This window comes from Dermacentor silvarum, chromosome 11 (assembly GCF_013339745.2).
Source record: "Dermacentor silvarum isolate Dsil-2018 chromosome 11, BIME_Dsil_1.4, whole genome shotgun sequence".
Lineage (NCBI taxonomy): Eukaryota > Metazoa > Arthropoda > Arachnida > Ixodida > Ixodidae > Dermacentor > Dermacentor silvarum.
In genome coordinates, this window is record NC_051164.1 from 81,118,100 (window position 1) to 81,142,913 (window position 24,814).

General features: G+C 47.7%; 1 protein-coding gene across 4 annotated transcripts in view; it reads right to left on the reverse strand.

The window, feature by feature from the left end:
- Positions 1 to 24,814, reverse strand: part of LOC119432422 (uncharacterized) — a 382,068-nt gene that overhangs the window by 337,101 nt on the left and 20,153 nt on the right. For 2 of the 4 annotated variants that reach the window (XM_049658939.1, XM_049658941.1), the window contains exon 2: positions 20,642 to 20,702. The exons of the other annotated variants lie outside the window; for them this stretch is intronic. The gene's annotated coding sequence lies outside the window, so the exon portion shown is untranslated. The remainder of the gene's footprint in view (positions 1 to 20,641; positions 20,703 to 24,814) is intronic. 4 annotated transcript variants of the gene reach the window in all.

The following is a 24,814-nucleotide window of genomic DNA, read 5'->3' on the forward strand; positions in this document are numbered from 1 at the left end:
AGACTGCAAAAAAAAAAAAAAAAAATCCAGGTGCCGTCTGCTCGTCGGGCTTGAACAATAACGGCAATAGCGGAAAGACAAAAGAGAGGAAGTGTGACGAATAAGAGACGACCAGACGCCCGTTCCCCCGCTTCAAACCTCCCGCCATTCTGGAACAGTGTTAAGTTCAAGATTCCGTTGTAGGCGCAGGCATGGGCGTCATCAAAACGCGAATTGTAAGGCAACTGATCATGATCAGTTGCGGGACTACATGTCTTGTCTCCCGTTGCGTCTTCCTTATCTGTTAACCTGTTTCATAGTGTCATGCAGCACCTCGAACACTGAATGCATAGCGGCAACACAACAACAACAACAACAACAACAACAACAACAACAACAACAATGAAATTATGGCCGGTAAGTGCGGCGTTGCAATATCGTACTGCAAACAACGCAATGGACACGGACGATCGAGAAGAAGACGCAAAGCTGTGCGTGTCATCTTAAAGTTAGAAATCTATTGCGCTTCTTTCGGTATGAAACCTAACCAAACAGCCCAACACGTGACCTGCATGGGCTACAGAGTGCAGTGCGACAAGCACAAGCAGCGCCCGAGACAAAGCGCGCTATAGGAATAGAGTTCTTTTAATTGTGGTGTTTACTATATCCAATACTAAGAAGGGGGGCTAATGAAAAACGCCGTAGTGAGGGAGACCCCGGATTAATTTCTTACCACCTGGCGATCTTTAACGTGTACCGAAGTGCAAGCACAAGAGCGGTTTTTCTACCCCCCCCCCCCCCCCTTTTTTTTTTTTTTTTGTAAGCTGCCACTCGCGTCGCAGTGCGGCAGCTGCGGTCCGGAATCGAACCCCCGACTTCGCGCTCAGCGACAGAATGCCAAAGCCACTGGGCTAGGTATACCGCAGGCGGGTATGACTACAGGGTCCGTATTCTGAAACGTTCCACTTCGGCGAAATTTCTTTTTTCGCTTTCAGGCGCGCGCTGATTGGCTGGTTGAGCAAAATTGAATGACGTCGGGCTCAACCATCCAATCAGCTCATCCAATTTTGCTAACATAGCCAATCATCGCGCGCCTGAAAGCGAACAAGAAATTTCGCCTAAGTGGAACGTTTCAGAGTATACTGCCCCAGCTGCGAAAGTAACCCATTCTTCCAGCTGGCACAATCGCCGCAGATTCTTAAAAAAAAAAAAAAAGAAACGTTCTCCGAGTCACGTACCTCAGGACTTTCATTAAAGTTTCGCATCCATCCATCCATAGCACGATCTTCAGCAGAACATGTACCACAAGAAACGTCTGAAACTACACCGCTAAATGGTACCACTAAATCGGTCACATGGTCTTACCACTAAATAGTAGAACCGCGTGACAGCTTTTTTTTTTTCTTTTTTTGTCAGCTATTTTTGTTGGAAGCGATGCAACGGGAAAAAATAATGTAGTCTAACGTTAAGAGGCAGGAACAGAGCAGTGTGAATTAGAGAACATATGGCTGTAATTTACCAGGTTAACAAAGAAGCTCGACAGCGAGCTAAGGACCACACAAAAAGCGATGGAACGAAAAATCTTAGGACTAACGTTAAAAGACAGGAAGAGAGCGGTGTGGATCAGAGAACAAACGGGGATAGCCGATATTCTAGTTGATATTAAGCGGAATAAATGGAGCTGGGCAGGCCATGTAATGCGTAGGATGGATAACCGGTGGACCATTAGGGTTACAGAATGGATACCAAGAGAAGGGAAGCGCAGTCGAGGTCGGCAGAAAACCAGATGGGATGATGACGTTAGGAAATTTGCAGGCGCAAGTTGGAATACGCTAGCGCAAGACGGGGGTAATTGGAGATCGCAGGGAGAGGCCTTCGTCCTGCAGTGGACATAAAATATAGGCTGATGATGATGATGATGGCTGTAATTTAATATACTCGATTACATTAATAGTAAGATGTCGACTGGGACACACCATGATAACTCAGATAATGGCTGGTCTGCTACAGAGTGACGAAAACGGTTCTCCTGCCGTGGAACGAAAATGCAGTCGCGGACGGCGGAGGATTTGGTAGTCTCATAAGATTAGGAAATCTTTAGGCATGCATACGATGAAGGTGGCTGACGGGGGACACGGGTATACTTGGAGACACGTGACAGAGACTTTCTCTGCTCTGCAGTGGGCTTAAAGCCGGCTGAGATGAGAATCGTGATGGTGACGACGAGCGGCAACAGCTGGTTGTGCCTTTCATTCCAATAGTTCGGGTTATTTTCCCCCCGTCACATTAGAACATCTACCGAGCGTCGACTCGTGACGCCAGCACCATACTGCATGGTCCGTCGGGCTGCGTCAGCAAAGCACGCTAACCAAAGGCTAAGTTCCACAGCGAGAAATTAAAACAAAAGAGACGACGCCGGAGTATCGAGGCAGACCATACGTATATAGAGCCTGAAGAATGGTACATAATTGAAAAAAAAAAACGCATTTGAACAGGAAGCCAGCCGCATAAAACTTCACAGGCACCCACACCGAGCCCACACCGCGCCCAACCCACCCGAAAGCGGTCTGTCAAGCTGCCACGGTTGGTTTAAGTTTAATTAAAGCCTACGCCAAAGGCACACCTCACACAGCGGCGCGTGACTACGCAACTACTAAGAGGGGTGGGGGGGGTGGGGCGAAAAGGGGGGGGGGGGGGACGCACTGTATACAACGTGAACTCGGTTTAGGACGTGCGCGCGCAACACCCGGGGGCACAAAAAAGCGCGACCGCGAGGAAATTGTCGAAAACGAAGATGTATATACGTATAAAGGGCAAGCTCGACATCTAAAACGCTTCAGGCCGGCAGGCAAGGGGGCCCACGCCAAAACCACGCAATGCGTTCGGAAGCCTGCAAGCGCCGCGCCCACCGAAGCGCGGGCGAGTTGTTGCTCGGTTGAGACGCGAATACTTGATTCCAACAGAAGCAGACGCGCGGGCGGTGGCGTGTGTAGTTGGTTTTGCGAATAAATAACTACACCACGTTGCTGCGTTGAACGCGTAAACGTAGAAGAAAAGACAGGCCATCGTTGAAGGTGCGGAGAGTCAGTCGAAGCCACCCGCTTTGCCTACATCTGGTTTTCTTTATTACGCCCAGCATGACTACCGAACCAACCGCGTATGTAATCATCTTTTGAGACACAAACAACCACAGCTGTGGCGAAAATGAAAAAGAAAGAAAAGATAAAGAAAATTGTAAGCGAGGCAAAACCTTGTGCGTCGATGCGCGAATTGAGAACGGGGTGTATAGGTGTATATAGAGATTGTAACGCGAAGAAAAAGATATAGGACAATTTACTTTATCTCTTTTCATTTCTAGCCCTTTTAAAAGTTTTCTTCTAGTTGCAAGCCGCTTCAGTTGCAGCTGCACGTGTTCGAATTGAAGGTGCACTTGTTTGCATATCAGCAACGTCGCCGTACTTTGTCGCGGCGTTTCGTCAATTTCATTGTGTGTTTGTGCGCGCGCACGATATTCGATTGCGTCTCAACACACATTATATTGAAGGCAACTGAAATTCAATAAAACACTTACCTCTATATAGACTTTTGTAAGGGTTTATTTCGATATTTTTCAATGAATTTGCGTTTAGCACTGCTTTGTTCTCGCTCAAATTTCGCACCTATAGCGCGCTTTCTGTTCCCCTTCCGTATCGTCCGTCGCAATGCTGTGCTTTTTTTTTCAAGCCTGGTTTATCCAGAATATATATATATATATATATATATATATATATATAGAGAAAGCCACCAGGGGTGAACTTCAGTAAACCTTACCTTAACTGCCTGTTCAGTCAAGTTCAGGCTTATGCAATATCAATATAGTACAGAAAAGCACAAGCGTCCTTCGCGAGTTCTTATAGTGTACAACAATACGATGGACCGCCTCTGAATAACCTCATGATCTCGCTCTCCAGTGTGCTTACTTTCCTTTCTAACATCTTTATGTCACGGCCATTTATACTCCGTTTCCTACGTAGTAGACTATGAACGCTACGACGACTAGAGAGATACTTCTCTCACTGTTTGCCATCCGTGACCAATAAAAAAATTAATACATAAAAATTGTGCGTCGCGTACGAAAGAAAAAACAAAACAAAACAAAAGTATGTGTCATCTAATTCGACGCCATATTAAGTCACATAACTTTGTATCGCTAACCATATCGTAAGTCACATGGAAGGCGTCGCAAATGTGGCGCTATTTACCACGGAACGCGCGGAGGGACACGTTTCTGCGATAAAGCGGTGACGGCGCACACTGCTTGCTCTCGCGACTGAAATATAGCGCGTCGCATAGGCGCAGCACGAAGACGAACAAACAACACGTGATTTCACGAAACCTTGCGTTGACAAGTTTTACTTGTGGCATACGAGGTAGTTAATCAGTACAAAGGACGTCGCAGATCAAATTTAACTTCACTAAGTAATGCGCGGAGTGATACTTATACGATCGCACTGTACTTCATTTCGTAGCTTCTGCAGCGTTGCCTGCTAAGTATGAAACGGAGTTAATATGTTGTTTTTATTGGTGTATAGGTTTACGTACAAGTTTACATACAAGTTACGTACAAGAAAAATGCTAGGCCTAACGTTAAGAGACAGGAAGAGAGCGGTGCGGATCAGAGAGCAAACGGGGATAGCCGATATTCTAATTGACATTAAGAGAAAAAAATGGAGCTGGGCACGCACGTAATGCGCAGGATGTATAACCGGTGGAAAATTAGAGTTACGGAATGGATACCAAGCGAATGGAAGCGCAGTCGAGGACGGCAGAAAACTAGGTGGGATGAAGAAGTTAGGAAATTTGCAGGCGCAAGTAGGAATCAGCTAGCGCAAGACAGGGGCAATAGGCGATCGCTGGGACAGGCCTTCGTCCTGCAGTGGACCTAATTATAGGCTGATGATGATGATTACAAGTTTGGCGCATGTATATGTATACGTGTGGCCATCACAACTAAACTTCACCCAGGAATAACACAAACGCGAGCGTTTCCGACATATAATAGTCTCCACTTCGGTGGCTCAGTGTTGAAGAACCTAGGTTTGGGCAACAGGGAAAGATCGAGGGGGAGAAATATCGGTTAGGAGATTGAGGGGGAGAGAAATGAGGCGTGAAGGTATATAGGTGCGCAGGCCGAGAGACGAACTGGAAGGGCGCGCCCGCTAATTCACAAAGTTCGTGGGCTGCGGCGAACGCAAACCCTAAAATCGGGCAGCGAATACGCCCCCCCCCCCCTCCCCCTTTCTCGCGGCAGCAAATTCCCCGATGAGTTCCTATTTCCGCGCGACCGCGCGACCCACCAAGCCATCTGGTTCATAGTACAACTACACGTATAGTGGACCACTACAGCGAACCGCTCAACTCATAAACCTATATATATATATATATATATATATATATATATATATATATATATATATATATATGCAGACCTATACTAATATATACAGGCAGAAGCGCATGCTACGCGGTATAACGGCTGCTTTATCGTTGTCAAGTTAGTGTGTTTCACCTTGTTCAAATCGATTAGAAGGGCTGGCACAAGAGCTTTGCCGTACACAATTATGTTTAAATGTAACCACGTGTGACGCAAGCGCCGCCACATTTCTAGATATGCGCATGTTATAGATCATACACTGCAAAAACCATTACAACCTTAGAACTAAGTAACGGTGTAAACCGATCTATAACCCATCCTTTTTCTTCTCTCTTCTTCCTGGGGTTTTACGTGACAAAACCAGTTCCGATTATGAGGCACGCCGTAGTGGAGGGCTCTGGATTAATTTTGGCCGCCTGGGGTTCTTGACGTTTTTGCATTTCGCATCCATCGAAATGCGGCCGCCGCGGCCGGGATTCGCTCCCGCGACCTCGTGCTCTATAACCCATTCATTTTCTATTGTAGCTATATTCATCGTTAATTAAGGCGCAAGTTATTTTACAGTGTACTCTGCCTCCTTGCGCATTTATTTTGCATTGCGATACTCTATACTCATACTATATAACAGAAAGCGCAAAAATCACACCTCGTTTGTAGGACGATTTACCGGCATGACCTTGAGCGAACTTGTAGTTGACAGACTGTCCTTGTACAGCATGCCGTTACTATGTACTGTCTACAGACAAACTAAGTACTCAATGCAAAAGGTACGCACACTCCGCGCGGACTGACCGAACAGATTTATGGCGGTTGAAGAATCGACGGGACGAGAGAGACGAACAGTCACATCGACACCGGAAATAACTGCATTGTTGAAAGCGAGGGTCATGTTGAAAAGTAATGGCACCGCCGACGGAGCCGTACCCACGACGTCGAAGGCGAGGCGCCGCGTGCTCTACGGCGTCAGTTACAGTGACAGACCGTTTTGGATATCCAGTCCTCATCCCGCTTTCGAAACTTCGGGGTCACCTCCTATATAACTAAAATAATTTACATCCGTATTTACCTTTAAGGGTGTTAATTATTTTACAGTGTATACGGTCGACTTTATTGGCAGTTCCACAATATAAACCCCGATAACACGAAAAAGAAGAATAAGCGAGATAGGACAATCAAACGCGCATATTGTCATCGATTTGGAGTTTTCAAGCAACTTAACCCACCTTTCCCTGCACGCTGTTATCAGTCCATCAACAGGCCCGCACTGGAAATAATGCTAATTGCTTCGACTGCTAGACGGTGAAGCATTTCACAAGAACACGAACGCGAGCAAATCGATCTGTTAATCACACTTCAAAATATACAGCTTCGTTTAACAAGCACGGATAAATTTCCGCAGCAAATTGATCTTCTTAAATAATGCACGTTATCGCGACTCGATATGTAGATGGATGGTTGAAATGAAGCGGTATACGCACGTTTCGAGTTGCCACAAAAGAAAATGCAAGCGAGTTTAGGAACTCCCGATGTTGTTTTTCCCGAAATACTAAAACAGAATGGATAATCAAAGCCAAGATGGGATAGGAAGATATAAAGAGAAATAAAGAAAAAGCAACGATAAGCACCAAGCGGACCAATTAAAAGGCAAGCACGCGCCGTTGGATACAAAGTCGCCAGACGCGAAATGACGGTGACGCGCGTATTCGCAATCGCATCGTCGGAGCTTAAAGCTGGCAATAAACTTTCGGTGCTTCGAAAAACAGTAAAGTCGTAACCTGAAGGGTCATCACACGCACCGAACCCGAGCGCACATCTTAATTTACAGCGAAAGCTGCGCGTAAATCGTTATTTTCCGCGCCGGCTTGTATTATACTTATTTGATGCATGTATGTAAGGCCCGTTCCCAGTACAAAGCGCGGACGCCCAAAATATTTGCTTCGTACTCATATCCGTGATCTCTTTGTTTACATCTTTTTGCTGCGTGTGCAGCTTTCTATAAACGACTGCATGCCGAGTCGCAAACGACGTGTGGAAACAAGTGAAAAGTGAGTTCAGCATTTTCAATGGCCCCGCGTGCAGCGTCATGGTCGACGAGAGAGCGCGGTATAACAGTACGTAAAATGCCGATACGGGAAGCGGGACCGGTACGCGGTTAGCACCCCGAGCTATGGGGTGTATAATTGTTGGATGAATAAGTGCCACTAACGAGCGGGACAGGCGAACCCGTGATGCGAAAGATCGGCGGCTGATAAACTGAGAGCTGCAGTTACCAACAACTGACGCGACGCCCGCGCGGCGAAACAGGAAGAGTTAAATGTGCGTCCCAGTTTCGACCGAAACAGTCTTAGTTCTTTCGCTACAGTAGAAAGCCAATGAGCGCAGGCGCCTCAGTTTAAACACACATTAGACAATAATGTGCCTAACTGCCGTCATCATGGAGAGCATACATTTTATTATTATTATTATTATTATTATTATTATTATTATTATTATTATTATTATTATTATTATTATTATTATTCGGACCGTTTCGCACGAACGCATCACGACCCGTCTGAAGCCGCAACAATAAACTTTATTTTTTTTTTTTTGCGAGAGATATGATTTATAAATGGAAAGATCTTGACAGGTCCAGGAGAATCCCTCGACTTCTCCGAGATAGATAGATAGATAGATAGATAGATAGATAGATAGATAGATAGATAGATAGATAGATAGATAGATAGATAGATACACTGATTGATTGATTGATTGATTGATTGATTGATTGATTGATTGATTGATTGATTGATTGATTGATTGATTGATTGATTTAACATACAGAGATCCGACCAACTGAACGATAGACTGAGAGAACTGACTGTGCGAGTGCGTGAATGAGTGAGTCAGTGAGCTGTCTGAAACACGAGGGACCCTTCATTAAAAATACTACGCAATGGAGATACTTTTCTGTTGTTGCTTGTTATCGGGGGCCTCTTCTACGTAATACGTTGTACGAAAATGCAGTGAAGCCTGTTTTTTGTACATTGCGTTTGGGTTGTTTGTTTTGGGGGGGAGGGGGGGGGGGTGAGATAGGAGAAGCAACATGCTTCTCTTGTATTCCGAAACATTGCCAGCAAGCACCGCAAAACAAGGAAATGCCGCAACCGTGGTCGCGCACGATCGAGCCGGCCACTTAGACAAAATCAACACCGCTTTTTTCATCAAAATGAAGTTGAACAACGCAAAACCTCGGGGACAGAGTATAATAAATCGAGATCATTAGGACCGTTGCGCCACGCGTGGCGCTGAAAGTACAGGGCTGTATAATTTAACAGTTTATACGGAGCACAAACCGCGCGCAAAAATAAAAAAAAAGTGGTCCGCATATATTACATTCCTCAACGCTGTCATTAACGCATGACGTTGCCGTACCTCCTCGCCTTCCGCCAGAAGCACTTTATGCTTCCCCAGTGAAGCCACGTGTGGGCGTATACTTAGCTTAGAATTTATTATTCTTATTTTCTTGTTCATCCCGGCGTTAAAAATGCTCGCGACCGAAATTGCTGCGCGAGGCGAAAAATTATACACGCATCTAATGCACTCATCACGGCTGGCTACACGCAACAGCCGCTTGTTTTGTATTATTCAAACGCCGCGACCACAACGGGGCACGCGAAAAACCATAGATTACGCGCCGCGTAATTTACATATTTGATAGCGCTAATTACCCCCCGCGAAAAGCCCCCGAGGCTGTTCATTCCGGCCCCAGTCAAATCGTGCGGTTGAAAAATAAAAGCGCACGCGAGAGTTGGTCGTTATATACGTTCGCATGGGAATTTACCAAGAGAAAAAACAATATTTGTAAAGAAAAAAATAACTATACAAGCAAGGCCTCCATCGCACCGTTCGTCTGCCACGACAGGAGAATCACATATAAGGTTATCGGGAATCAGCCAGTTATTCATTTCCTGACTAGATTGAGCACGCTGCTTCGGAGACACAGCTTTAAAGCATCTATATATTGCGTATATGCAACGACGTCATCAGGGTTGACACGATGTACAGTGAGCGTTTCACCGAGCTATGAACAATGAGCGCTGGAACTTCGGCGTGCCAACAACAGCGCCATAAACACACAGCCTATCGAGCGGTGGAAACAGCTTTCAGTTGCGCATGCTGCGATTTCGCGTCAATTCCCCTGCTCATCTTGAGGTATAGTACATGTGTCCAGATTCTGGCCTGGACTGGTAACCGGCGTGCTAGAACGTATGAGCGCGTGCCATTCTCCAGCGAGCAGGAGTATATGGCCAATGCCTCCTAGATAGCACAAGGCCCGTGAACTTCGATCCATGACGTCATGCTATACCTTGCCTGACAGCTACAGATCCTAACGGGGACGCGCACCCGAGTAAGCCCCGGTGTTTTTTGACGTCACCGCTTTCGTCACGTCGGGCTTGGCAATGAAAATTTTGGTCAAAGTAGAGTGATGTCATAAAGCAGAATGCGCAGGCCTGCTATCTATAGGAGGCATTGGTGCGTCCGGAGCTTGGGTGGATCGACGCATTGAGCTAAAGCGAACGTTGGTACTGGCGCGCGTCGGTTATCACCCAGAATGCCGTACTATTTCGTGGCCTCTCTATTGGATGGTGTCAGCATGTCTCAGCTTCACACTCAAACTGCCGTAGCGCCACCTGGCCAGCGCTGGTTCCCCATAGCCCCGCAATTAGGGACCGCACATCACCGGCTGTGTTGCGGAATTCGTGGACATGACAACAGTACGGCGCCTCTATAACATCACGTGAATGCCACATTACAGTACAACTTTCACAAAATGTCGGCTTAAGACCTGGTCGCTCACCGCCACTCGCTTATCGATAGCGCCTTTCGACTGGGGTTTCTGTCTTGTTAGCTACTTATTGGCTCTGGTTATCGGGCACGACTGAAAGAACGCCTGTGTATGTGATAACTACGCCGTGAACGAAAGCGAGATTTACCGGCAACCGGTGCCATTACTTTCACGAATGCTGAATACCTGTCTTGGTAAGGGCCTGTAGCTTTGTCTACGGTTTGGTTACCTGGCTATAGCTTTGGCCACTGGCTTTGGTCATTGCGTACGCACAAGCTAGGGGGCAGCGCATCGCAGTAACCAAACTTGAAGTGCCGAAACGCTACATGAAACATCAACGACTCTTCGCCGAGGCTCTGTTATTTGCAGCAACAAACTATACGAGAAAGGCTTTGTGCTCTGGCGCGAGGAAAAATTTGCGCGCAGTGGAAGCTGTTCCTTGACAGGCGAGCTATCAGAACGCTCTTGAATAAAGAGCGCTGCCCCCCCCCCCCCCCTCCTTTTAAGGGTAGTTACAAGTCTTCAGTTACAACTGAATTTAAACGTCCACTTTTAGAGCGCTTGTCAAATGTTATGTGCTGCAGATGTTAGTTTTGACAGTTTCCACGTTACGGCTCTCACACGCATATTCTGCTTCCCCACAGCGCATGATCCCAGCGTCGTCCCGTATTTTGTCTACTGTGTCGAACATCCGTGCATGCGTCTCAAGACAGTTGAAGTCGCTGGGTCCTGCAGGGTGTTATCGAAGAGTATAATGCTGAAACAGCCAGCATGCAAAGTTCGCAGGTTAAAGCCATTGACAAGGTGCCTGTCATGTTTCCATGTCTTCTGAGCTATTTTTTTCTTTTTTCTGCTCTCTCAGTTAGGCCGAACTAGTAAAGACGATAACAAAACGGGAAAAAATGCGCAGCACCAGTAGATTTGGCTTAATGCGTTTAGAGGACAGCAAACATATCAGGCATCAATGAACCCGAGCTATAGGCCTAGAAAGCAAGTGACGAACAAGAACAAATAAGGCTGGACGAGCCCTCAATCATGAACAGCCTATATACACCGAACGCACGCTCATAAATTCCATCCGTAAGGAAACGAATCGGCGTATATCATGATGCGTATATGATACACGAAACGATACACGCTGTATAGCAATCAATAAGAGCTGTCCGCAGAGCAAAATGTACGTATACGAGACGAAGGGGTACAGGATGGTATAGCAAAATACTGGGCGTCGAACGCACATGTGGACGCTCGAACGTGCTAGAAGTAATATGTAATAAAAGCTGGAAATTCATTTCCAACACATGGCTGCGGGGCAAATAATGAGAAGGCAAGAACGACTTAAGCAGCGCGTAAGTTGAGAAATTATACCGACGAAACGACGTCGGATTAGGTTACTCACTTCGAAACACCGGGCTCAACGGACACGAGATAGTTCCCGTGAAGCTTGTAGCTGAATAAAATCGAAATGCAGTAAACATAAGGCGAAAATGAATTATATACCCGCTATCACCCGATGCGATACATACGCGTATATATATGTATCACTAGGCGCAGGATGAAAATGCGCGCTGAAAAATTGGTCTCCGAACGGCTTCGCGCGGGGTAATAGAGTACAGCCATTTCCAGAACGATGGCCAACTAACAAAAAAAGCCTCCGAGCAAAGCAAACATAGCAAGTTAACAGTAATAAGGGAGATTAAAAAAAAAGAAAGCTGGCCACGTTTGGAGCGCGGAGGCATCAGCTGCGGTGAGGCACCGATAGATCACTACGCGCGCCTAGAAACAGCAGCAGCAGGTGTTAGAGTTGGCTAAGTACTATAGTGTCTGGACGGTACTCACACCTAGTATCGGATGACCCCCTTCTTCTCCGCCTCCCCCCCCCCCCCCCTCCTCTTCCACTATTCGCGAGGGTGTAATTTACGGCGAGCCGCTATAAATTAAGTCTTTTGGCCCATCTTCGGGGCCATGTGGCCGCCGTTTCTGCTGCTGCTGCTGCTGCTGCTGCTGCCGCTTCATGCCTACTTTTGCCGTTGATACTGATGCCGATGCTGCCGCTGAGAAGCTGCTGGTGCATGCGAGCGGTCCACGCTCAATTTTCCTCGTGGAACGCCGCGATCGGCGCAACTTATAACCTCCTTCGCGTCGATATCGCTGTTTACTTGTTACGGCTTTTTGAGGGCTGCCACGCGCGTTCTTCAGCAACGATGCATCTGGCGTTGTTCTCACATGTTCGACGTTATTAGTGTAGTATATAGTAAGCGGAAAAGATGGAAAGCGTTACCGTGTCTGTGCACAGCCTTTGAGGTGGTTGTTGTTTGAGGCCTCGACTGCGTAGTGTCGGCGTAATTGTTTGCTGGCGCTAAATATAGCGCACATACAGGATCACCTGCGCGCCTGCGTACTTTAGTTTACGTTTATTAGCTATCGTAATTACGCAAACGGGCGGAGCTCCGTTAGGGACAGCGGACAGCTTGGAATCGCATGCGTGGGCCCACACTATCACAACCTCCGCCTAAGAAAGAAAAAAAAAAAAGCCTTACCGTCATCATTTCAAACTTCTCCGGCCCCAATACAAACTTTGCAGGTCATCTTTGCGACCTTGAAGCGGCAGTTATCCTCCTTTGCGTCGTCTCTCTCTCTCTCTCTTCGTATAAAGCGCTCCCAACACCTTCGCCGTACAGACCCCTTTTTCTTTCTTTCTTTCTTTTTCTTTCTTTCTTTCTTTCTTTCTTTCTTTCTTTCTTTCTTTCTTTCTTTCTTTCTTTCTTTCTTTCTTTCACTTTATCTCTCCTTGAGTGGCTCGTTCATCATATTTCTCGTACTGGGTTTTCAGAGAAACGGGCCGCGTGCCACAGCGGTCGAGATCACGTTCGGAGAGAACCGGAGGTTCGAGAGCGCAGAGATTGCGCGTACGTCTTAATTTTCGCTCACGCGGCCGACTGCCGTGATCGAGAGCTCGCGCGGCCGCCTCTGCCGCTGCCGGTTTGCGTTAGCGGCGAATAAAGCAACGAGACACGAAGTTGACGAAGAAAAAGATGAAGAAGCAACGAGCGGCAAAGAAAGATAACCCTCGACCGTATACCGTACACAGAGATTGAACAGATGGGCAGGCCAGGGTCCGGGCAGCACGAGGAGGAGAAGACCGCGTGTGTGCTACGGAAAGGAGGGGTGGGCAGGGGAGAGGGCAGTTATGCTGGTTACGTCCACGGGCACAAGCTAACGCAGCAAAATAAAACAGGAGAGGGGGAGGGGGGGGGGGGAAGGTTAACGAAGGAGGAGGTCAGTAGGAGAAGCACACACGGGGTTCGAAGCACAAGCACGGCAAGCGCCTGGCCGGTGTTATAGCCATCATACTACTACTACTGCTGCTGCTGCTACTGCTGCGTGCTGGCCGTCCGCTTTCTGAGAAACGGCGTTTGCGGGTCTCTCTCTCTCTCTCTCCTCGTTATAATTTACGGCCTCCCACTCCCCTTACCACCAACTCTTTTGCGCGTCTCGAGCCGGCCGGCGATTTATGCGATCATGTATTAAACATCGCCCACGCGGGCAGGCAGCTACGACGTCGGAGTGCTGGCCCTCGAATGAATCAAAAAGAAAAAAAAATATATAAGCAAATAGATTAGGAGCAGCAGGAGTTAGCTGTAGTAGCAGCAGCAGCAGAAGCAGTATGGTTGAAGAGCTGCCACGTTGCATTATATGCTATACGCCCGCGAATAAACGCCTCTCACGAGTATAGGAAGCGACTGAGATGGGCCTGGCGAGCTGCACGCGAGAAGGAGCTTGTTGGCGTAGTATCACTCCAGCACAGCAAAACGACTCTGCGAGCGAGCCTTGGTCGCGTCAAAGGAAATGAAAAAATAACGTTCCGGGAGCGGAGGGAAGGGGGGGGGGGGGGTGGCATGAAGGAAGTGAAGATTGCATGTACAGGAAGAGGACGATTTCAATGCACAAAACGTACAGGACGGAAATAATCAGTCCTCGCGTTTCGTGACGAAGAGTTTCATTTCACTTGGAAGACAAGGTGCTTCCATCTACAGATGGTTTGAGGACGCGAGGTGATCTAGCGGCGTGAGGTGATCTGGCGGCGCGAGGTGATCTAACCAACACCTCCTGGATGGCTTCGTCTTCCAGGCCTGCGCGTCGCACTACATGACGTCACGTGAGAAAATCCCGTTTAGACGGGAAAAGCAAAGTAAAGGATCAGGGATAGCATACGAGCAGAAAAAAAAAGGTGCCCCAAAACTGAAACAAGTTCTCGAAAAGCCCTTCGCGTCTGTATAGTGTTGGATACAAATTGAGATACGGACGACACAAGGAGAGAGGATTTATTTGCGGAAGGACTGAGAGCAACGGCCAGATCCGACGTGCTTGATAGCGTGTTCCTCTGCGCAGGGAATGAGTGACGATCTATGAACTGAAGAAAGTGAGAGTGTGCGCAGATATACGAGGGTGCGCCACTCCTATATAAAGTCATGAGTCCGCCAGGTGCCACGCGAACTGTTCCAAACAGCCACGTGGAGCGAAATTGAAACGAGAAATCTACAAGACTTCATTATTTAAGCTATGTAGCAAAGCCTACGCGCGCTAAAGGCGGTATAGGTTGCAATTTCACGCGTGCCAAAAGTAATCCGCGCGCGGCGCGTCGGAAAGTTAGCCGCAGTCCAACTGATAGAACATTCAAACCTGCAGGGGTTATACTTCGTCGAGCAACACGCCCATCTGACCAGTTCCTTTCCAATACTGCCGTTATTCGCGCTCCGAACAACAAATGCAAAGCAATAGAAACCGCTATAATCACCGCAACTTTGCTAAATATCGAATGAAACACAATTAGCCACCCCGGGCATCAACTTTGTGCCCTGCAGACCCGTTCGTCTGTGGGGCAGAGCGCCCGCCATAAACACACACAGGCGCGCGCGCGTCAACATCTCTCGCCACCCGCGTTGCGTTAGATTAGACGAGTTATAACGTTCGTCGGCACGCCACGCCTATATATATACATGGGCGTATAACGCACGCCTCTCGACTTAACCTTATCGTCGACGACAACAAGCGCGCGGAAATGAAATACCGCGCCGTTAAGCGTTGCGCTCGGCCTCACACCGCTCTCGATCGTGCTTTCCCCCGCACGGAAACGCCATTGCAATATACCTGCCCCGCCACAGTTGCGGCGCCGTCGACGTTTGCAATGCCACAGCGTTTCCGCGCTCAAGTTGCCATAGGAATAACGCGGCGAACGATACGGAAGCACAAATTCGAAGGGACGTCGGTTAATATACAAACACTGAAACTGCATATAGAAAGCTAAGAGAGGTGAAAAGAGACCGGAGCCTAAAATGCGAGTAGTTCTTGCTGTTTCGAGATAAGAGAAGAAATACGATAACGGCCGCGACAGCGGAAGAAAAACAGGAGAAAGAGCAAAAGAAATTAGGCGAAGTGAACGATATGCCGCCGCAATTGGGACGTGCGAGGTTGGAGAGGCTTGAAAATATAAAGTAGCACGGTGCACTGTACGGTGACGCGGTATTATAATCACCGGCAGAAGCACGCCGTCGTTGGGAGTATGTAGATATATCTGAGGCCCGGCGTGCGCGGACACAATTCAGACGCCAAACTGTCGGGGGCATCAACGAATCATAAAGAGAGAACGCGTCCGGAAAGCCAAGTGCACGTGCGAGACGAGAGAAAGACGGAACGAGAAGAAAAAACAAAGCGGATAGATAAAAAGAACAATCTCGCTCACCGACGAGGCCATAACGCCCGGTCGACTAGAAAGTAGAAAAAAAAAATGGAGAGCGCGGGATATGGGGTGCACAGTTAAAACAAAAGGGAATTGGCCCGTAGATCAGCGTCGTCCGTGCATAAGAAAGAAGAGAGAGAAAAAAGGCTTCAGGGATGGAAATAGGGGTGAAAGGGGAGTGGACAACATTTCAAACAAGCAGCCATGTATACCACTACGCAATAACAACCATATAGAGTGCTATAGGGTTGCGTAGGTGAGTAAGGGAAAAGACGAGAAGGGGGGGGGGGGGTACTTGCGGCCAGGACTACGCACAAAAACCATCATTTTAACGAGGTCCACACACAACTTGTTCCCGCGCAGCCGTCGACGCCACTCGTTTGCTGCCGGCCACTGCAACACTTTCTGCATCGTGCGCGAGGTAACAATATATATATATATATATATATATATATATATATATATATACGCGAGATACGTACAAAACAGAAAGACGAAAGCGAGAGTTTTAACTGCGTCCCCGAAACGAGCAAACAGACGAGCGATATACGTATAGAAGCGGCACGGTGTTTTCAGGTGGGTGAGTTGTGGTGGTTGGGGGAGGGAAGCGACCACAGACGAAAAAGAAACTATAGCCTCCCCTTCTGTCGGAGATGAAAATTACGTTTCAATGTTTCCTCCCGCACGACCCGGGTTCTTTTTTTCTTTCTCCTTTTTTTGTCTTTTTTCACGCACAACCTGCGCCGACTGCACTATCTCTCTAGCTCTTTCCGGTGTGATATCTCCAAGTAAAAAAAAAAAAAAAAAAATATGAAAATGAAAAAAAAAAAAGAAAGAACAAGTAGGAGACGGGGCATCGCGTAGGGAATATACCGTCATAGAGCGCTCACACGGCGTAGTATAGCCAGTCCGTTATAGAGATAGACAGAATCGCCACGGCCGAGAAACAAGCGTGGCGACTCCGTCGCCGAAACACGTTGCACGCGTCTCTCTCTCGCCTCTTCTCTTATTCCGTTTTGGTATCTCGCTCTTTTTTCGAGCGTTCGTTCATTATACCTCGCGTTTACAGAGAAGAAGGGCCATAACGTTCGCAAAAACGAGTGTGCTCAACTCGTATAGAAAAGATTTGAGCGCGTCGCTGCCAGAACTGCCGGAAAAAAATAATAGAAATCTATACACACTTTTGTGGAGAGAGTAGCAGACAGAGAGAGAGAGAGAGAGAGTCAGCAACGCGAACGTGTTTGTATGCGAAACGTGGCGTGCGCTCTCCAGAAGCATATATACCTATAGGCGGTTATACCCGGCCCACCCCCTCAAACAGCATTTTTGTTTTCTAACCCCACCCCCTCTTCACCCCCTTTCGGGCAATTTATATTATTTATAGTGTTGTGCATAGGGCGTAGTGCGTGCGGGCGTAGGCACGCTGTAATGTGGCACGCCGAAATGAAGAGGTAAAAAGTAAGAACCGGCGCAGTACGGAGAGAAAGAAAGAAAGAAAGAAAGAAAAAGAAAGAAAGAAAGAAAGAAAGAAAGAAAGAAAGAAAGAAAGAAGGCGAGACGGTAGGGAGCGCCGCGAATAGGTTGCTTTCTAGTCTATCAACACGTCAAACACAGCAGCCCTGCTCGAGCGAGAGAAGAAAAAATCAACAGATACGCGCCCACAAATGACCCGAGTTGGAAAGGAAAGAAAGGCGTAAGAGAACCGAGGCACGCCGAAAATTGGGGAGCGCGGAGGGTGTCGGGGGGGATGCGCGCCGAAGTTAAAAAGCAGCGGCGCGCATTTTTAGTTTTCTCTGGCTCCGAGAGAAGAACCATTACAGTTAGGCAAGCAAGCGCAGAAGCGAGTGCAACTCCCCCCCCCCCCCCCCCCCCCCCTCCGGTTCTAGAAACACGAGAACAAGCGAAACATCTCGCATTCGTTGCGGCGCTATCTCAAATGGCCTCCTTTCTTCTAATTATTCTTTTTTTCCCACTACTTCTTCTTCATTTTGTCCTCACGGACCCAGCCAGGCGGTTTCGAACTCGGGAGGTGGTAGCACAAACAGAAAAAAAAAAAAAAAAGCGATGCCGCCTACGGCGCGCAGCGCGTTATGGATGCGTTTTAGACCGCGAGTCTCTCAGACAAAGCAAAGAAGCCAAAGGGGGTTTGCGGTTCCCTTCAAACTTCTTGCTTCTTTTCCACGTCCGAGACTTTTTTGTTTCCGTTCTCTGCTTAATTATGATTTTCTGCTTGTTTTCGTATCTCGAGCAGCGCTTTAGCAACGCAAAGTTTGTTTCGGGGTAGGGGAAGGTGGGGGAGGGCACCGCCGGCACGGCGGAAGGAAGCGACGAGTTAACGCAGCCAGCAGGAATTGCACCCCCACCTCTACGTCACAAACAACAACAGCGCCCCCCGGTGGCGAACCGGAAAAACAAACCCGCTCTAAAACTGACGAGTGAATGTTTCTGGCCGTTGGAAAGGAGGGGGAGGGCAAAAGAAACGTGGAATAGATAAACAGTCTAATGCGGAATACTGCGCACACGGGTAACTGGAAAGTAGACAAAGTGAAATAATAAACAAATAGGAGAGAAAGAATAGGGCGAGAAAGGGAGCGAATGATGAGGTCGGGGGGTAATAACTACAGCGACGAACTGAAAAAAAAAAGAGAAAAACATTAAGGTTGCAGGACGCTGAAGGTTGTTCTAGAGCGGCGTGGCGCGCGCAACCTCCCCGACATTGCAGGGAAGCCATCCACGCAGGCAGAAGCAAAAAAAAAAAAAAAAAAAGAAAACCGACAAATCCGTATCGCACGATCGTTGCAATTCTCCACCGCAATTAGTTTAATGACCTTTTTTCTTTCTTCTCTTTCTGCCCTTTGCGGCGTTTCCTCCTCTTCTTTCACCTCTAACGTCGTCTACCTTTCTTCTTTTTTCACAATTTACTCCGTTTTTACTCTTCTTTACACCACTAACTTCTGCTCCTGTGTGGCCCCTTTTGATGACGTCGCCTTTAATTACTCTTTCGCGGTAGTCAAGCTGCGAGTAGAGAAATACTCGGAAGGCAAATGTAGGCAATAAAGTGGGGAAGCGGGGGGAAGGGGGTGAGAGGTACGGAGTTGAGATGAAAGAGTGGTGGACGGGTTATGCGTCATTACTGCCGCTTTGTTTCGGTTTCGTTCCGTGCTCGGCGTTATAGCCTTTATTAGCTTCCCCACTCACAAACGCGCGCGAAATTTCGCGTTGAACTGCTTCCCTGCCAAACCTGTGCGTGGTTCATTTCATTCTGTTGCTCCCACCGACAAGCTTCGAAAAAAAGAAAAGAAAGAAAGAAGAAAACCTCTGCTAGGGCTACAACCCTTGTTGTTTGTTTGGCGCCTGTTTATTCAGAGAGAAACTCGCTTCGTGGCTGATATTTTTTTTTAGTTCAGCTGAAAACGTGGCGTGTGCCTTTCATTACTATAATTCACGTTCTCTCCTCCAACCGAGAAATGGCCCGGTGCTCCTAGAGGAAAGGGAAAGGCCGAGGAAGGAAAGGGTAGGACACGAACCCCCCTCATTCACCTTCATCGCTTTCTGTTTTCTATATTACTTTTTCTTTTTAGGAGGGGGAAGTCAGGGGGAGATGAAGCTTGCTTTTTAATTAACCCCGACTTTTCTCTAATTGGGTGACGTCAGCGTTGTTTCGTCCAGCCGTGCTGATTGCGACTACGGCGCCAAATCGGTAACGGTGTGTCCACGTGATGAGTAGTCCTATAGAGCAGGACGCCGGGTAGGCCGCAGAGAAGGTCGTTTCGCACTCGTCTTAAGCTCGTTCTCGCTGGCTTGTTCTCATCTTTGTCCTTATTTTTTTCTTGAACTAACAGGCGCTTGTGTGTTGCGTCTACGTTTTTTTGTATCAAAGGTTAATGAAAGAGGATTACGAAGTTAAGCTCTATTTGTAAATTACTATTACTCAGCAGCAGCAGCAAAACGAACAATCTTACCCTGAGAAGGTTCTTGGTAAGCTGGGAAAAGACCCAAGTGTGAAAAAAAAAAAAACGAGCGGTGACGTCACTCCCAACTACCCCTCACTTACTCGCCGGGACGTCACAGATTCTGACAACGTAATTCGGGTCAGTTAATTATTTTGTTAACTGCAAGAACTCCAGTGCATTGTAAAAGTACCAAAGAGTGAACCTAAAGCAAAGTTCGATAACTTTTATAGTGTCATAAAGGCCCGATAAGAGAACACGCTTTGAAATCTATGACGCCACGCAGACGAAGCGGCGCTGTAGTTTCGTAATTCAGAAAGATGGAAGCTCAGCCTTCGCTTTCTCCAGGACTAGTTAACCTTTTCCGCCGAATTATTGAAAATAGGTTTTTTAAAAGCATACATTACCGGTCATAGGTGATTCAGTGTTGCTTAGCGACCTATTAAGAAGTTGTTTGGAGAAACTTGAGTAGACTAATGAACAGAGACGGCTGCTCTGCGCATCTATTGTCTGCAATTTTTAAAGAAACATCTCGCGATTGTTCCATATGCGTTGATAACTCTGTTCTAGCGTGACCTGCCGCAAACAATTTTAGCCTGGCTAAATCTATGACTAATAATGAGCATGGATTGCCCGCGAAACGTGAGCAATACCAGAGCGAATACCAGTTTGGCTTATACTTGCTTCAGTTAATCTTAACTGTTTAAAGTAGTATTAATTGCTTAACTTACAGTAGCAGATGACCTTCACGCGGCTGGAAGCTTTAATAAGGAGAGCCAGCAGCAGCAGCAACTATATACACAAAAGAAACCAAGAACGCGAGAACTTAGCTTCCAGCGAGTAAATGTTTATTAACCAGTAGCCACATTTACATAAACAGAAAAAAGATAACTAATAGAAAGCGTCGCCAACTACAAGAGGCGACCAAGATGATAGATCAGCTGTCACTAGCGCTGCCCAGCTGCAGGCCAAATAGAACGTTGGCCGTATGCACTGCCTGATACGGCGTCCGTCATCACGTCATTAGGGCATTAATTACGTGCACCACAACTTAACAGATAAATAGTAAACTCGGCTCGTTATTAAGTACGAGGACATACCTCCTGCTGGTTAACCTCCCTGCCTTTCCTTCCTCCCTTTTCTCTCTCTCTCTCTCTCTCTCTCTCCCATACCTCCTGCTGAGGATAGCGCATAAATGTGTCGATCGTGGCGCGCACCTCGACAATTCGTCGACTGAAGACGAGAAGACGTTATCCCAAGTTTCTCACAGGTGGCCCGCTATAGGTGGTCTCCCTCCAAGCTAATGACCAAGTATACAATAACGCTTAGTTTCGCTGATCGGAGCAGTCAGAGTAGTTTCTCTAGCCTTCCTTCGCTGTAAAATAGCTTACACCCTTTAAAGTGAATAAGGGTGTAAATTATTTTACAGTGTAGCGTTGCCTGATATGTGTGAAATGAGGAATAGCATTCCAAGATTATACTGTTACGAAGGACAATGTATAGCCTCTCAAGACACAGCACTCGAGTATCTGGGTGCTTTCCTACTCCAAGCGTCCTGTCACATGAAAAAAGCGAAACAAGAATCTGCACCGAGCTCTCGACACCACAACTGCAATTAGCACTCATTGGCTTCCTGGTAAAGCCTATTCGACGCGAGCGATGAAGACGACGGACTCAGATTTTATTAGCGTAGCAATATTCGGCTCAAGCGAAGGGTGAACGAGGAAACGAAAGGAAAAGAAAAAAAAGTGCAGTAAATGTCCCCCAAGCAAATCATTTGCGAATTCAGCGAATAAGCCAAGACTGATTTATTTTATTCCCGTCTCAAGCGCGACGACCACAGGTATAGCACTTCTCCGACGCGCCCTTGCGCATAGACGGTGATAAAGTATTGGCGGAAGCCGAAATGCGAACGGGAGGAAAACGCCCGCCAATTACGGGCCGCTCCATACGCTACGCGAGCGTCGCACCCCAGATTGGCGGAGCCGCATGGATATGCATACCGTAGACACTCGTCTTATAGTTCGCACAAAGCAGCTTTCAAAACGCCGCTAAATTTTCTGCGCGGTTTACGTTTCTGTGCTCGCGTCTTTCGCCTCCTTCGTTCTTAAATCTTCTTTTACCTTCCGACTGTCCAGTGTAGCAAGCCGGACCCCGCTCTGGTTAACCATGCCTTTCACTTTTAATGCTATATCACACATACTAACACAAACACGTAAACACACACACACACACACACACACACACACACACACACACACACACACACACACACACACACACACACACACACACACACACACACACACACACACACACACACACACACACACACACACACACTCACTCACCCACTCACTCACTCACTCACACACTCACACACTCACTCACTCACTCACTCAATCACTCAGTAATCTTCGTAGGAAACTCTACGCCGCAAAAGGCCGATTCCGCCGCTTCCTCCGCCAGAAACGTGTGTCCCTGTGGTGAGGCTATTACAAGGAAATCTATACGGTACACTGTCGCAGTGACCCAACAGTGGCGAGCGCGTGCGTGTGCGTGCGTGCGCGCCCATGTGTATCCGGTCAAGCGACGGCGACTATACGGCGACGACAAATATGAAAAATATTCACTCGGACTATACGCTTTCCTGCGCAAACATAAGCAAATTGAACTCGAGGCGTTGCATCCAAGGAAGGGCCGACGTAGAGCATATACTACACGCGGGAGTGTTTCCTCCAGCCTCCGCACGTATACGGCGGAGAAACCAATTACGAGAAGGCTTGAAAATGCGAGAGATTGCGCGGGCTCACCTCACCGTTGGGGCAGCGCCCTTAAACGGATCGGCCGCGAACGCAACGCGGCCGACGAGGCGCAGTACCGGTGAGGTGCAATATTTTATTGCGATAATGGACACTCCAGGCGCATTCTTGCCGTCGCCGTGATTGTTCCGTATAAAGTCCAAGCCATCGCGTCTCAATCTGGCGCGCGCCCGGGAGGAAAGCGGAGAGCAAACGCGCCGTCTCCTGTCGTGCGAAAGGTCGTGGGGGGATGGGAGGGGGGGAGCGGCTTTGTTCTCCGGCACCCACTGCGTATTTCGCGATCGGGCGCAAGGCGAACTGACAATCGCGGCTCAATATCGCGCGCGAACGGGAGGAAAGCGGAGAAGCAGCGCGGAAGGGAGGGGGGTGGCGGCTCTTTTCCGCCAGCAACTGCGTACCTTGCGCGCTCCGTATCTTGAAAGCGATCTGCAGACGGCTCCTACCTTTGAGCGCGCTGTGTTTTCGCCGCTCAGTTTGCGCTGAAGCGACAGGACAGCACGAAGGTCACTGAGCTCGGCTGCTGCAGTCGCGCTTGCTCACACCAGCGTTTTGACAGCGAGTGTCCGCGGTCATCGAGTCTGATGTGTCCATGTTTGCCTGTGCGCCCTGACACCGTGCTTGTTAATTCAGTTAGTAATCGAATGTTTCGAAGTTAATACGGCCGATAAAACTACTATCCTTACTTCGTATAGCTGTCTACTAATTTGCTATCACAATCGATGCTTCGCCTTTCGGGCGAAACTGGGTCTTTTTTTACCGCGTCATGGCCGCGAGAGAGAGAGATAAAAAAGGTAAGGCTATGAGGTTAACCATGGCCACGCCCGGTTGGCTAACCTGCACTGGGAGAAGGGGGAAATGGGGCTTAATGATGAGAATAGCAGAACTTCACGGTGCGCGCCTACCCAAACGTAACGAAGTGTTCGTCACGAAGTGACGAGAACTTGCGCCTGTGTTCGTATTCCTTTCTGTTGTGCCGTCCCGTTGCGCGCTATTTCAAGATGGTTCTCATGTCAAAAATACCAACTAGCCCAACATTCAACTCTTTTAAAGAAGTGTTCATCGTTAAGTTATTCGCAAGCGTGCATATATGTCACATGTAAAGAAATGTATAGCAGCGCTTTTTGGGGCTTTGTATACCGAGTAGATATTTTGTATCCGTACACTGCGTGCTCTAGGAAGGTTGGAAAATCCTGATGACTAGACGTTAATGGTATCGCGCATGGAAGCACATACGAAAAAAAAAAAAATACCAGCAGACTTCAGCGATGCGATCGCATTCGAACGGACACGTACAGCCATCGATTGTTCTCTAGAATAACTTCGAGATGCACACAACGCCGTATTGCTATAGGAAAAGAGAACGAAAGGCAGGGAGGTTATAATCTATATATGGGAGGTGTAACAAAAAAACTTGTCATCATTTTAAAGCCAAGCTTTATTTGTCTAAACCCCCGAGGTGTGGCGTGGCTGCAGCTGCCGCGCCCATTATGTATAATGGGCGACCGGTATGTCGCCGGATATGTGTGAAAAAAAAAAAAACGTTATTTGAGCACCGAATGCAAGCTACAGCAAACAACAAATCACGAATGAAACTTGTGCTCATGTCGACTCATAGGCATCTCGATCTAAAGCACACACACACACACACACACACACCACACACACCACACACACACACACACACACACACACACACACACACACACACACACACACACACACACACACACACACACACACACACACACACACACACACACACCTCTTGCAGGACTAGTGCGTGGCATTTAACGGCTTCTTTGATATTCCTGATTTGACCTTTTGTTTCATTTGCTCATTCGGTATGTGCCGCTGCTATGTGCTCGTTCTAGGTCAACACGCTAGGAATGGTCACGTGCCGCGGCGCCACGAGAGGTATAGAATCCTTAAATGCATTTAGACATGTGTTTCGCAATTTTGCACATGGGCACATACGTTCTTCACCGTTCATTCCTTCAACAGTCACGATACATCACGTTTGTCTACCGGGCATCGCTTCGTAGATGTCTCTAGCTATATGCATCCACCTAATTTGATGTTTGT